This window comes from Chlorocebus sabaeus, chromosome 12 (assembly GCF_047675955.1).
Source record: "Chlorocebus sabaeus isolate Y175 chromosome 12, mChlSab1.0.hap1, whole genome shotgun sequence".
Classification (NCBI taxonomy): Eukaryota; Metazoa; Chordata; class Mammalia; order Primates; family Cercopithecidae; genus Chlorocebus; species Chlorocebus sabaeus.
The window spans coordinates 98013354-98026748 of record NC_132915.1 but is presented as its reverse complement, the minus strand read 5'-3'; the positions used below and the strand labels follow the sequence as shown (position 1 = coordinate 98026748).

The following is a 13395-nucleotide window of genomic DNA, read 5'->3' as shown; positions in this document are numbered from 1 at the left end:
TCATATTAGAACCCTGGTAACAACCAAATGTATTTAAGTATTACAAACATTATTTACAGTGTTCCTTCAAATAAAAGAACAAAAATGTTTTTCTTCTGTCTTAACATGGTATTCCTGTTTCTTTATAACAGGGAGTCATCCTTCACTGCTCAAAGTTATAGTCAGAAGTGTGCATTTATTCATTGTCCGTGATCCACTCTCAAAGAAATGACACTATGAGGAACTTCAGTTCACAAACAGTTCTTAACCATGTCCTGTGTAAAAAAAAAAAGAAAAGAAAACAAAAAAAAACACTCAAATGCTCTCAAACTTAAGTGTGCATCTGGAAGCAATCCAAAGACATCATGCCGGTCTTGGAGGAAAGTCAGTAAGTAATTATGTTTGAAGAAAGCAGTGTAGGAGATGCTGTCAGCCCAGCCATGTTGTAGGTTTCCTGAAGAATTCGATGTACTTTTGTGTGGGAGGAGGTATGGGTCATTTGCCAGCTGGTGCACATCAAATCAATCTTCTTTTCCATGTGCTAAGCAGCGTCTTATAAAGGCCTTGGGTTCACTGCTTACAACTGGTTTTACGTGGAACTGGACTTCTGTGGCTTTTAATATTGTATTTTCTTGAAGAATGTCTTGTTGAGATTGATTGTGACCAAATGGCTTTCTACCATAAAGATGCTGAAAGAAGATGACTCTAATTGACCACACATTAACCTTGTTGGAAATCTTTGGTGCCACTTTTCCAACTATGTAACACTCAGGAGGTAGTTTAGTTCCATCTATACCATAGCTATCATCATCTGTAATCTTGGACAGACAAAAATCAGTGATTTTGATTTCACCACATGCTGTTCTATCTACCAAAAGGATGTTTCCTGGCTTAAGGTCATAATGTGTAATGGGGGATTGATCTTATTGGGATATCTTAGTGCATTTACAATCTGCATTACAATAGACTCAGCTTCTTTCTCTGACATTAGCTTGTGTTGCTTCAGATAGAAATCCAAGTCATTGCCTTCACAGTATTCTAACACTGTACAAAGTGTATCTGTATCCAAGGAGAAATAATCATAGAGTTTAATTATTCTGGGGTGATTCAGTTATTTGTGTATTCTATACTGCAGGCATGCTTGTAGTAGTTTTCTTTTTTCTCATCTCTCCAGCTTTTATTAAGCTGATGTAGCTTCACAGCAGTATATCTTTGTTCATAAAGGTCAAAAGCCTTATAAATTTCACTAAAGCCACCTCTACCAAGCAGATGAAGTAACAAATATCTTTCTTTTAACATTGGGTGATCTTTGAATTGTGAATTATCTTCATTGTTTATTCTGCTCAGCTCATGTCAAGAGTCAGAAATCTTCTGACTCTTTCCAAACATTCAAGTTCTGCTTGGATTTCTGCCTCTTCTTTTCTGAGATGTCCTAGTCTAAGTTTGAAAATGTCTTCCTATTCATGATATTCTGCCAAAGTCAACAGTTGTGGTAAATTTGATCTAACAAAGGGATCATTTTCTGCTGCATTGACTGCTTTGTTTTTCCTTTGTTTTGGTTCAGTATTGGTAGAGGGTGTCTGAGAATTATTAGCTGTGGGAGGTTTGCGTTTGGCTAGAATTTTCCTTTACCTTTCAATATCTTCCCTTTACTAATTCACCCATTCTTGTTGCTTCACAAGATTCTGAAATGCAAAACCGTCTGTCCATTATTCAGTAAATGAAATGCCATGTCTAACTGTTGTAAAGTGCCTAAGATGTAATCAATCTTGCATACTCTTTTCTCTGTTTGACAGTTTTTCTTGTGTACTCTTTTCAAAAGAAGTTTCTTGCTCATTTATATGCACTTATTTAATCATTCTTTGTATTTTTCAAGTAATTTTTGTTGTTCATCTATTTGCCATCTGAGATCACAGTTAGCCTTGAGCAAGTAATCTATATATCCTTCCTTCTTTTCCAGCTCCTGGATTTTATTACTTTCTAATGCTGCTAATTTCAGGATTGTGAGATCAGTCTGAATAATTTTAAAGGGTAACTGCTTTGGTTGTACAATAAGATGGTCCCCAAATTTTAATGCAGTGGGAGAAGGGCCATTTGGTCAAAGAAATGAGGAAGGAGTGGAATGTGAATGTGAATTTTGAGGAGAACTGATTGCAGGAGGTATGCCTCTTACTGGACTTGAGCCATTTTCACCCTGGTATTCAAAATAGTCACTAATTTTGTGGCCACATCCCCCCCAGTACTTTTTCCCTGACAATTTTCATTCTGGTTTTCTGCTTTTCTATATCTTCCCCTAGATGATTCTGATTGTTTCTTCTCTGGTTTCTCAAGGGAACCCACTGCAGATAAAGTCCGGTCACTTGCACAGTCCTTTCAACTGCCTGCCAGTCATTTCTCTGATTCTTTGTCACTTAAAGATCCTAAGCTTCCAAAACTGTGACAAGAGCTTTCGTTGTTTGTTGAGGCTTTAGCTCCAACACTGCAACTGCTGGTACTCCCAGTGTTCCCACTTACAACTCCAGTAAATCTAGCTTCCAATAACTCTTGCCTTCTTGGATTCAGACTATTCAGCTCATCCATTACACCTTCCCTGGGCCTCCTGGATGGTGGTGTGTGATTTATCAGGGACCTGGTCGCTGCTTGCCACTGAGCCTGGGGTTGGAGATGTGGAGCGCTGGTACCAAGATGGTGGCTCCTGCAAACTTCCACTGCTACTTTGGACAACCATCATGCTACTTTCTGGGAACATGACTCCCACTCTGCGATGGCAGCAGTGACAATGGCACTGGCACCTGCCTCCATCATGGGGGGTCCAGGCTGAGGGTGAGCGAGAGAGTAAGGGCAGGGAGGGGAGAGTCAAGGGGATGGGGGAGGAAACCAAGAAGAGGGGAAGTGGGGAGGAAAGAGGCGAGGGAAGGAGAGCAGATGGGGAAGAGGGAAAGGGGGAGAAAGGAGGGAGTGGGTGGGCGCACCAGAGAAGAGGCTGAGGAAAGGAGCCCAGTGGCGGAGGTGTGGTGGGGGCAGCTGCCAGGGCTGGGGTCTGAGTGTGGGCCTGTTGCTGTTTTTGATTTAAAGTCTTTGTTATCTAGTAGAAATTTAGCTACACCTACTTGCTTTTGGTTTCCAATTGCATGGACTATCTTTTCCCACTCTTTTACTTTCAGTCTATGTGTATCTTTTTTTTTTTTTTTTTTGAAGGAGCCAGCTTACTTTTTATTTATTTATTTATTTATTTATTTATTTTTTTAAAAATTTATTTATTATTATTAAACTTCAAGTTGTAGGGTACATGTGTACAACGTGCAGGTTTGCTACATATGTATACTTGTGCCATGTTGGTGTGCTGCACCCATCAACTCGTCATTTACTTCAGGTATAACTCCCAATGCAATCCCTCCCCCCTCCCCCCTCCCCATGATAGGCCCCGGTGTGTGATGTTCCCCTTCCCGAGTCCAAGTGATCTCATTGCTCAGTTCCCGCCTATGAGTGAGAACATGCGGTGTTTGGTTTTCTGTTCTTGTGATAGTTTGCTGAGAATGATGGTTTCCAGCTGCATCCATGTCCCTACAAAGGACACAAACTCATCCTTTTTTATGGCTGCGTAGTATTCCATGGTGTATATGTGCCACATTTTCTTAATCCAATCTGTCACTGATGGACATTTGGGTTGATTCCAAGTCTTTGCTATTGTGAATAGTGCTACAATAAACATACGTGTGCATGTGTCTTTATAGCAGCATAATTTATAATCCTTTGGGTATATACCTAGTAATGGGATGGCTGGGTCATATGGTACATGTAGTTCTAGATCCTTGAGGAATCGCCATACTGTTTTCCATAAAGGTTGAACTAGTTTACAATCCCACCAACAGTGTAAAAGTGTTCCTATTTCTCCACATCCTCTCCAGCACCTGTTGTTTCCTGACTTTTGAATGATCGCCATTCTAACTGGTGTAAGATGGTATCTCATTGTGGTTTTGATTTGCATTTCTCTGATGGCCAGTGATGATGAGCATTTTTTCATGTGTCTGTTGGCTGTATGAATGTCTTCTTTTGAGAAATGTCTGTTCATATCCTTTGCCCACTTTTTGATGGGGTTGTTTGTTTTTTTCTTGTAAATTTGTTTGAGTTCTTTGTAGGTTCTGGATATTAGCCCTTTGTCAGATGAGTAGATTGCAAAAATTTTCTCCCATTCTGTAGGTTGCCTGTTCACTCTGATGGTAGTTTCTTTTGCTGTGCAGAAGCTCTTTAGTTTAATGAGATCCCATTTGTCAATTTTGGCTTTTGCTGCCGTTGCTTTTGGTGTTTTAGACATGAAGTCTTTGCCCATGCCTATGTCCAGAATGGTACTACCTAGGTTTTCCTCTAGGATTTTTATGGTATTAGGTCTAACATTTAAGTCTCTAATCCATCTTGAATTAATTTTCGTATAAGGAGTAAGGAAAGGATCCAGTTTCAGCTTTCTACTTATGGCTAGCCAATTTTCCCAGCACCATTTATTAAATAGGGAATCCTTTCCCCAGTTCTTGTTTCTCTCAGGTTTGTCAAAGATCAGATGGCTGTAGATGTGTGGTATTATTTCTGAGGACTCTGTTCTGTTCCATTGGTCTATATCTCTGTTTTGGTACCAGTACCATGCTGTTTTGGTTACTGTAGCCTTGTAGTATAGTTTGAAGTCAGGTAGCGTGATGCCTCCAGCTTTGTTCTTTTGACTTAGGATTGTCTTGGAGATGCGGGGTCTTTTTTGGTTCCATATGAACTTTAAAGCAGTTTTTTCCAATTCTGTGAAGAAGCTCATTGGTAGCTTGATGGGGATGGCATTGAATCTATAAATTACCTTGGGCAGTATGGCCATTTTCACGATATTGATTCTTCCTATCCATGAGCATGGTATGTTCTTCCATTTGTTTGTGTCCTCTTTTATTTCACTAAGCAGTGGTTTGTAGTTCTCCTTGAAGAGGTCCTTTACATCCCTTGTAAGTTGGATTCCTAGGTATTTTATTCTCTTTGAAGCAATTGTGAATGGAAGTTCATTCCTGATTTGGCTCTCTGTTTGACTGTCCCTGGTGTATAAGAATGCTTGTGATTTTTGCACATTAATTTTGTATCCTGAGACTTTGCTGAAGTTGCTGATCAGCTTAAGGAGATTTTGGGCTGAGACAATGGGGTTTTCTAAATATACAATCATGTCATCTGCAAACAGGCACAATTTGACTTCTTCTTTTCCTAACTGAATCCCCTTGATTTCTTTCTCTTGCCTGATTGCCCTAGCCAGAACTTCCAACACTATGTTGAATAGGAGTGGTGAGAGAGGGCATCCCTGTCTTGTGCCAGTTTTCAAAGGGAATTTTTCCAGTTTTTGCCCATTCAGTATGATATTGGCTGTGGGTTTGTCATAAATAGCTCTTATGATTTTGAGGTACGTTCCATGAATACCGAATTTATTGAGTGTTTTTAGCATGAAGGGCTGTTGAATTTTGTCAAAAGCCTTTTCTGCATCTATTGAGATAATGATGTGGTTCTTGTCTTTGGTTCTGTTTATATGCTGGATTATGTTTATTGATTTGCGAATGTTGAACCAGCCTTGCATCCCAGGGATGAAGCCCACTTGATCATGGTGGATAAGCTTTTTGATGTGCTGCTGAATCCGGTTTCCCAGTATTTTATTGAGGATTTTTGCATCGATGTTCATCAGGGATATTGGTCTAAAATTCTCTTTTTTTGTTGTGTCTCTGCCAGGCTTTGGTATTAGGATGATGTTGGCCTCATAAAATGAGTTAGGGAGGATTCCCTCTTTTTCTATTGATTGGAATAGTTTCAGAAGGAATGGTACCAGCTCCTCCTTGTACCTCTGGTAGAATTCAGCTGTGAATCCATCTGGTCCTGGACTTTTTTTGGTTGGTAGGCTATTAATTATTGCCTCAATTTCAGAGCCTGCTATTGGTCTATTCAGGGATTCAACTTCTTCCTGGTTTAGTCTTGGAAGAGTGTAAGTGTCCAGGAAATTATCCATTTCTTCTAGATTTTCCAGTTTATTTGCATAGAGGTGTTTATAGTATTCTCTGATGGTAGTTTGTATTTCTGTGGGGTCGGTGGTGATATCCCCTTTATCATTTTTAATTGCATCAATTTGATTCTTCTCTCTTTTCTTCTTTATTAGTCTTGCTAGTGGTCTGTCAATTTTGTTGATCTTTTCAAAAAACCAACTCCTGGATTCATTGATTTTTTGGAGGGTTTTTTGTGTCTCTATCTCCTTCAGTTCTGCTCTGATCTTAGTTATTTCTTGCCTTCTGCTAGCTTTCAAATGTGTTTGCTCTTGCTTCTCTAGTTCTTTTAATTGCAATGTTAGAGTGTCAATTTTAGATCTTTCCTGCTTTCTCTTGTGGGCATTTAGTGCTATAAATTTCCCTCTACACACTGCTTTAAATGTGTCCCAGAGATTCTGGTATGTTGTATCTTTGTTCTCATTGGTTTCAAAGAACATCTTTATTTCTGCCTTCATTTCGTTATGTACCCAGTAGTCATTCAGGAGCAGGTTGTTCAGTTTCCATGTAGTTGAGCGGTTTTGATTGAGTTTCTTAGTCCTGAGTTCTAGTTTGATTGCACTGTGGTCTGAGAGACAGTTTGTTATAATTTCTGTTCTTGTACATTTGCTGAGGAGTGCTTTACTTCCAATTACGTGGTCAATTTTGGAGTAAATACGATGTGGTGCTGAGAAGAATGTATATTCTGTTGATTTGGGGTGGAGAGTTCTATAGATGTCTATTAGGTATGCTTGCTGCAGAGATGAGTTCAATTCCTGGATATCCTTGTTAACTTTCTGTCTCGTTGATCTGTCTAATGTTGACAGTGGAGTGTTGAAGTCTCCCATTATTATTGTATGGGAGTCTAAGTCTCTTTGTAAGTCTCTAAGGACTTGCTTTATGAATCTGGGTGCTCCTGTATTGGGTGCGTATATATTTAGGATAGTTAGCTCTTCCTGTTGAATTGATCCCTTTACCATTATGTAATGGCCTTCTTTGTCTCTTTTGATCTTTGATGGTTTAAAGTCTGTTTTATCAAAGACTAGTATTGCAACCCCCGCTTTTTTGTGTTCTCCATTTGCTTGGTAAATCTTCCTCCATCCCTTTATTTTGAGCCTATGTATGTCTCTGCGTGTGAGATGGGTCTCCTGAATACAGCAGACTGATGGGTCTTGACTCTTTATCCAGTTTGCCAGTCTGTGTCTTTTAATTGGAGCATTTAGTCCATTTACATTTAAGGTTAAGATTGTTATGTGTGAACTTGATCCTGCCATTATGATATTAACTGGTTATTTTGCTCGTTACTTGATGCAGTTTCTTCCTAGCCTTGATGGTCTTTACATTTTGGCATGTTTTTACAACGGCTGATACCGGTTGTTCCTTTCCATGTTTAGTGCTTCCTTCAGGGTCTCTTGTAAGGCAGGCCTAGTGGTGACAAAATCTCTAAGCATTTGCTTATCTGTAAAGGATTTTATTTCTCCTTCACTTATGAAACTTAGTTTGGCTGGATATAAAATTCTGGGTTTAAAATTCTTTTTTTTAAGAATGTTGAATATTGGCCCCCACTCTCTTCTGGCTTGAAGAGTTTCTGCCGAGAGATCTGCTGTTAGTCTGATGGGCTTCCCTTTGTGGGTAACCTGACCTTTCTCTCTGGCTGCCCTTAAGATTTTTTCCTTCATTTCAACTTTGGTGAATCTGGCAATTATGTGTCTTGGAGTTGCTCTTCTCGAGGAGTATCTTTGTGGCGTTCTCTGTATTTCCTGGATTTGAATGTTGGCCTGCCCTACTAGGTTGGGGAAGTTCTCCTGGATGATATTCTGAAGAGTGTTTTCCAACTTGGTTCCATTTTCCCCCTCACTTTCAGGCACCCCAATCAGATGTAGATTTGGTCTTTTTACATAATCCCATACTTCTTGCAGGCTTTGTTCATTTCTTTTTCTTCTTTTTTCTTTTGGTTTCTCTTCTTGCTTCATTTCATTCATTTGATCCTCAATCGCTGACATTCTTTCTTCCAGTTGATCGAGACGGTTACTGAAGCTTGTGCATTTGTCACGTATTTCTCGTGCCATGGTTTTCGTCTCTTTCATTTCGTTTGTGAGCTTCTCTGCATTAATTACTCTAGCCATCAATTCTTCCACTTTTTTTTCAAGATTTTTAGTTTCTTTGCACTGGGTACGTAATTCCTCCTTTAGCTCTGAGAAATTTGATGGACTGAAGCCTTCTTCTCTCATCTCGTCGAAGTCATTCTCCGTCCAGCTTTGATCCATTGCTGGCGATGAGCTGCGCTCCTTTGCCGGGGGAGATGCGCTCTTATTTTTTGAATTTCCAGCTTTTCTGCCCTGCTTTTTCCCCATCTTTGTGGTTTTATCTGCCTCTGGTCTTTGATGATAGTGATATACTGATGGGGTTTTGGTGTAGGTGTCCTTCCTGTTTGATAGCTTTCCTTCTAACAGTCAGGATCTTCAGCTGTAGGTTGTAGCTGTAAGAGATTGCTTGAGGTCCACTCCAGACCCTGTTTGCCTGGGTATCAGCAGCAGAGGCTGCAGAAGATAGAATATTTCTGAACAGTGAGTATACCTGTCTGATTCTTGCTTTGGAAGCTTCCTCTCAGGGGTGTGCTCCACCCCGTGAGGTGTGGGGTGTCAGACTGCCCCTAGTGGGGGATGTCTCCCAGTTAGGCTACTCAGGGGTCAGGGACCCACCTGAGCAGGGAGTCTGTCCCTTCTCAGATCTCAACCTCCGTGTTGGGAGATCCACTGCTCTCTTCAAAGCTGTCAGACAGAGTCGTTTGCGTCTGCAGAGCTGCTGTGTTTGTTATTATTTACTGTGCCCTGTCCCCAGAGGTGGAGTCTACAGAGACAGGCAGGTTTCCTTGAGCTGCTGTGAGCTCCACCCAGTTCGAGCTTCCCAGCAGCTTTGTTTACCTACTTAAGCCTCAGCAATGGCGGGCGCCCCTCCCCCAGCCTCGCTGCTGCCTTGCCGGTAGATCACAGACTGCTGTGCTAGCAATGAGGGAGGCTCCGTGGGTGTGGGACCCTCCCGGCCAGGTGTGGGATATGATCTCCTGGTGTGCCTGTTTGCTTAAAGCGCAGTATTGGGGTGGGAGTTACCCGATTTTCCAGGTGTTGTGTGTCTCAGTTCCCCTGGCTAGGAAAAGGGATTCCCTTCCCCCTTGCGCTTTCCAGGTGAGGCAATGCCTCGCCCTGCTTCAGCTCTCGCTGGTCGGGCTGCAGCAGCTGACCAGCACCGATCGTCTGGCACTCCCCAGTGAGATGAACCCAGTACCTCAGTTGAAAATGCAGAAATCCCCGGTCTTCTGTGTCGCTTGCGCTGGGAGTTGGAGACTGGAGCTGTTCCTATTCGGCCATCTTGCTCCGCCCCCCCAGTCTATGTGTATCTTTATGGGTAAAGTGAGTTTCTTGTTAGCAGCATATAGTTGGATCTTGATTTTATTTTATTAATTATGCCAATTTTTATCTTTTAAGTGGAACATTTAATTTGTTTACATTCAATATTATTATTGATATGTAAGGCTTTGTTTCTGTCACATTATTAATTTTTACAAATTGTTTTATTATTTTTTTCTTTTTTTTCTCTTTTTGTCTTTATGGTTTGAACAAATTATGTCATGTTGCCATTTGATTCCTTTCTCCTCCTCCTCTGTGTGATTGTTTTTATAAGAATTGTTAGTTTTATTTTTCCATGTGTTTTCATCATAATGAATACTGACCTTTCATTTCCATGTTTAAGACTCCTCTGAACATTTCCTGCATAGCCAGTCTAGAGGTGACAAATTTACTCAGCATTTGCTTGTCTGAGAAAAACTTCATTTCTCCTTCATTTATGAAGCTTTTTCTGGTAGAATATAAAATTCTTGGCTGACAGTTTTTTTTTTCTTTCTAGTGTTTTGAAAATGCCATCCCATTCTCTTCTGACCTATAAGGTTTCTGCTGAAAAGTCTGCTGTTAATCTGATGAGGTTTCCTTTATCGGTGAATAGCTTCTTTTCTCTTGCTAATTTTAAAATTCTTTCATTCACTTTGACTCTAGACATTCTGAATAATACATGTCATGTTGGTCTTTTTGCAATGTTCTTTCCTGGGGATAGCTGGACCTCCTATAACTGGATGTGTGACTCTCTTGCTAGGCTTGGGAAATTTTCATCAGTTATTTCCTCAAATAGATTGTCTAAACTTTTTGATCTCTCTTGCCCCTTGGAATACCAATAATTCAAAGGTTTGGTCATCTTATGTAGTCCCAGGTGTCTAGAAGTCTTTGCTTATTCTTCCTTTTTTTTTTTTTGAGACGGAGTCTAGCTCTGTGGCCCGGGCTGGAGTGCAGTGGCGTGATCTCGGCTCACTGTAAGCTCCACCTCCCAGGTTCACGCCATTCTCTTGCCTTAGCCTCCCGAGTAGCTGGGACTACAGGCGCCCGCCACCGTACCCGGCTAATTTTTTGTATTTTTTAGTAGAGACGGGGTTTTACTGTGTTAGCCAGGATGGTCTCAATTTCCTGACCTCGTGATCCGCCTGTCTCAGCCTCCCAAACTACTGGGATTACAGGCATGAGCCACTGCGCCCGGCTGCTCATTCTTTCTTATTCTTTTTCTTTACTTTTGTCTAACTGTATTACTTCAGAAAGACTGATCTTCTATTTCTGAGATTCTTCCTTCTGCTTTCTAGTCTATTATTGAAGTTTTCAAATGTATGTTTTATTTCCTGCAATTTTTTTTGAGACAATATTGCTCTGTTGCCTAGGCTGTAGTGCAGTGGTGCAATCATAGCTCACTGCAGCCTTGAACTCTTGGACTCAAGTGATCTCCAGCCTCAGCCTCCCAAGTAACTGGGACTACAGGCATGCACCACTATGCCTGGATGATTTTTGCATATTTTTTTGTAGGGACAGGATCTTGTTATGTTGCCCAGGCTGGACTTGACCACCTGACCTCAAGTGATCCTCCTACCTTCGCCTCCCCAAATGCTAGAATTCTAGGCATGATCCACTGTACTCAACAGTGAACAAATTTTTCATTCCAGAATTTCTGCTTTTTTTCCCCTATAGATATCTATCTCCTTGGTTTTAGTCATATCCTAAGTTGATTTTTGAACTTCTTTGTATTAGTTTTTAGATTTCTCTTGCATCTCATTGAGCTCCTTTAAAAATCAATATTTTGAATCTTTTACTTGGCATTTTGAGGAATTTTTTGATTGGGATCTGTTGCAGGACAGTTGAGGTCCTTTGGTGGTGTTATATTTCCCCACTTTTTCATGTTTTCTGTGTCCTTCTTTTGATATCTGAGCATCTGGTGAAGCAGTTGCTGGTTCCAATTTTTTTTTTGAAATTGCTTTGGTAAGGGAATTTCTTTCTTGAAGATGTGTGTGTGTTGTTGCTTGAGTAGGATACTTTGGCTAGGATTATGGGTGTCTGCAATAGTGTGATCTTTGCATGAGCTCTTTAGTAGTACACAGAGTCAGTGGTATCTGTGATTTCCTCAGTGGCTTGGGGTACAGTTATTAGTTGAGGTTGTGGCAAGATTTTGTTGGGGGTTTGGACACTGACTGATCCAGTCTCCAGGTCCCTGTGGTGGCAGCAGTGGGGTTAATGTGCCTGTTTTTAAGCCCAGAGCAACTTACAGTGACTTTGGTGTTAAAGGTGTTAAAGGGTCCTGGTTCTTGGGCCTCCAAGTGGCTTGACTAGAAGCTAGTAGTGGGATTGGTAGGCCAGGTGTGTCAGTGGGTTCTCATATCCTGTGGCAGCTGGTGCCATGTGGGTGATGGCAGTATCGGTGGTGGAGCAAACCCTAGGGACCTGGGTGGTCCATATTGGTGTTCTTGATAGCTGTGATGAGTTGGGCAGGCTAGTCCCCAGTCTGAGAGCCACTGTAGCAGGTGGTGGGTATTACCCTTAATGTGCTTAGGATAGCTTTGCCTCCCCTCTCTCTCTCTCAGCTGAGTGGCAGCTGCAGCTGTATTGCCTAATGAACTTGGGCCAAGTATGGGGCACGGCTCAGTGTTAAACTCTTGAAATGAAGCTAGCTTTCAGTTTGTGACCAGAGAGGGCAGGACCACCTAAGGCAAGCAGTATGGGCAGGAAAATATGGGGAGTGTGGTCTGCTCAAGTCTTAGTCTCACAGCAGCCTGTAGCAGGGCAGTGAGTATTGTCCTAGGTATGTATAGGACAACTTGGTTTCCTTGTCCCTTTTTGACTGGCTGCTGGCTGCAGCCGTGGCAACTCAAACTTGGCCCAAGGGTGAGGCAAATCCCAGGATTAAACTCTTAAAATGGTGTCAGTTGTGGGCTTATTATCAGAGAGTGTGGATCCCCTCTCAGGTGAGCGCCATGAGCAAGAAGCTGTGGGGAATGTGGTCTGCTCATATCTTAATCTCAACAGCATTCTACAGCAGAGTGGTAGGGATCCTTCTTGGGGTGCATGGGAGCACCCAGTCTCTCCTATCACTCCTTGAAGCAGCACAGTGACAGCAGCTAAGTATGTAGATCGCCAGTATCTAGGCTCTCTAAATGGCACCTGGCTGAGGCTGGTCTAGGCTCAGATGCCTGTGAAATTCCGTGTGGGTTCCCTTTCTGGAGTGACATCTTTGTGCAATCTTTAGGCAGCTCTGTATGTCAGGTCCAAGGTCTGGAGGGTTAAAGGTTTCTCCCAAAGTCAAGAGAAACCTGGGGGTTTCTCTCTTACTGTTTCCCCATATCCAGGAGCCTCTTTCAGCTCTATCAGTCCCTGGCTAGGCAAGGTGTCCTGAACCCTCTCTTTACTTATTTTTGGTGCTTCTTGTATTTTCTCTGGTGAATCATAGCATTCTCTTCTATACGGTCTGTTTGAAATGTACCTACTTTCTATTCTGTTCCTCTCCATGGAGGAGGAACATACTACCTGCATGTAATCAGCCTTCTTAATCCCTTTCTTGTCTAAATTATTGTTTTCAATTAAATTCATACTCCGGATGACGCAACTTTAGTTCATCTTCTTAGGATGTTCAAATCCAGGTCTTCCCCCTTATCGCATTAGGTATTATGAAAGGAGCAGGTAAGAGAGTGACAGCATCAATAACAATATTGACTAAATGCTTACTATGAACCAGGCACTGGTCTAAGCATTTTATACACATAAAACATTTGATCTTCACAGTAATTCTTGTATATTGAAACCATTTTATGCATAAAAAACAATGTAACATTTCTGTTACATTAGTATTAGAGACAAGTGCATTCTTGGGGCAAACAGGAAATGGGTTAAACAATACTGTATTTCTCAGAGAAAATGTTCTGAGAGAATAGATTTTAGGTACTTTTTAGTACACTAGAAAAGCAAACTATGTAAGATGATAGATATGTTCATTTGCTTGACTATAATAATAATTTCACCATGTATATGTATAT

General features: G+C 41.3%; 1 pseudogene; it reads right to left on the bottom strand.

The window, feature by feature from the left end:
- Positions 1-229: 229 nt before the first annotated feature.
- LOC103239914 (serine/threonine-protein kinase tousled-like 1 pseudogene) lies at positions 230-2707 on the bottom strand (annotated as a pseudogene).
- Between the last annotated feature and the right edge of the window lie 10688 nt (positions 2708-13395).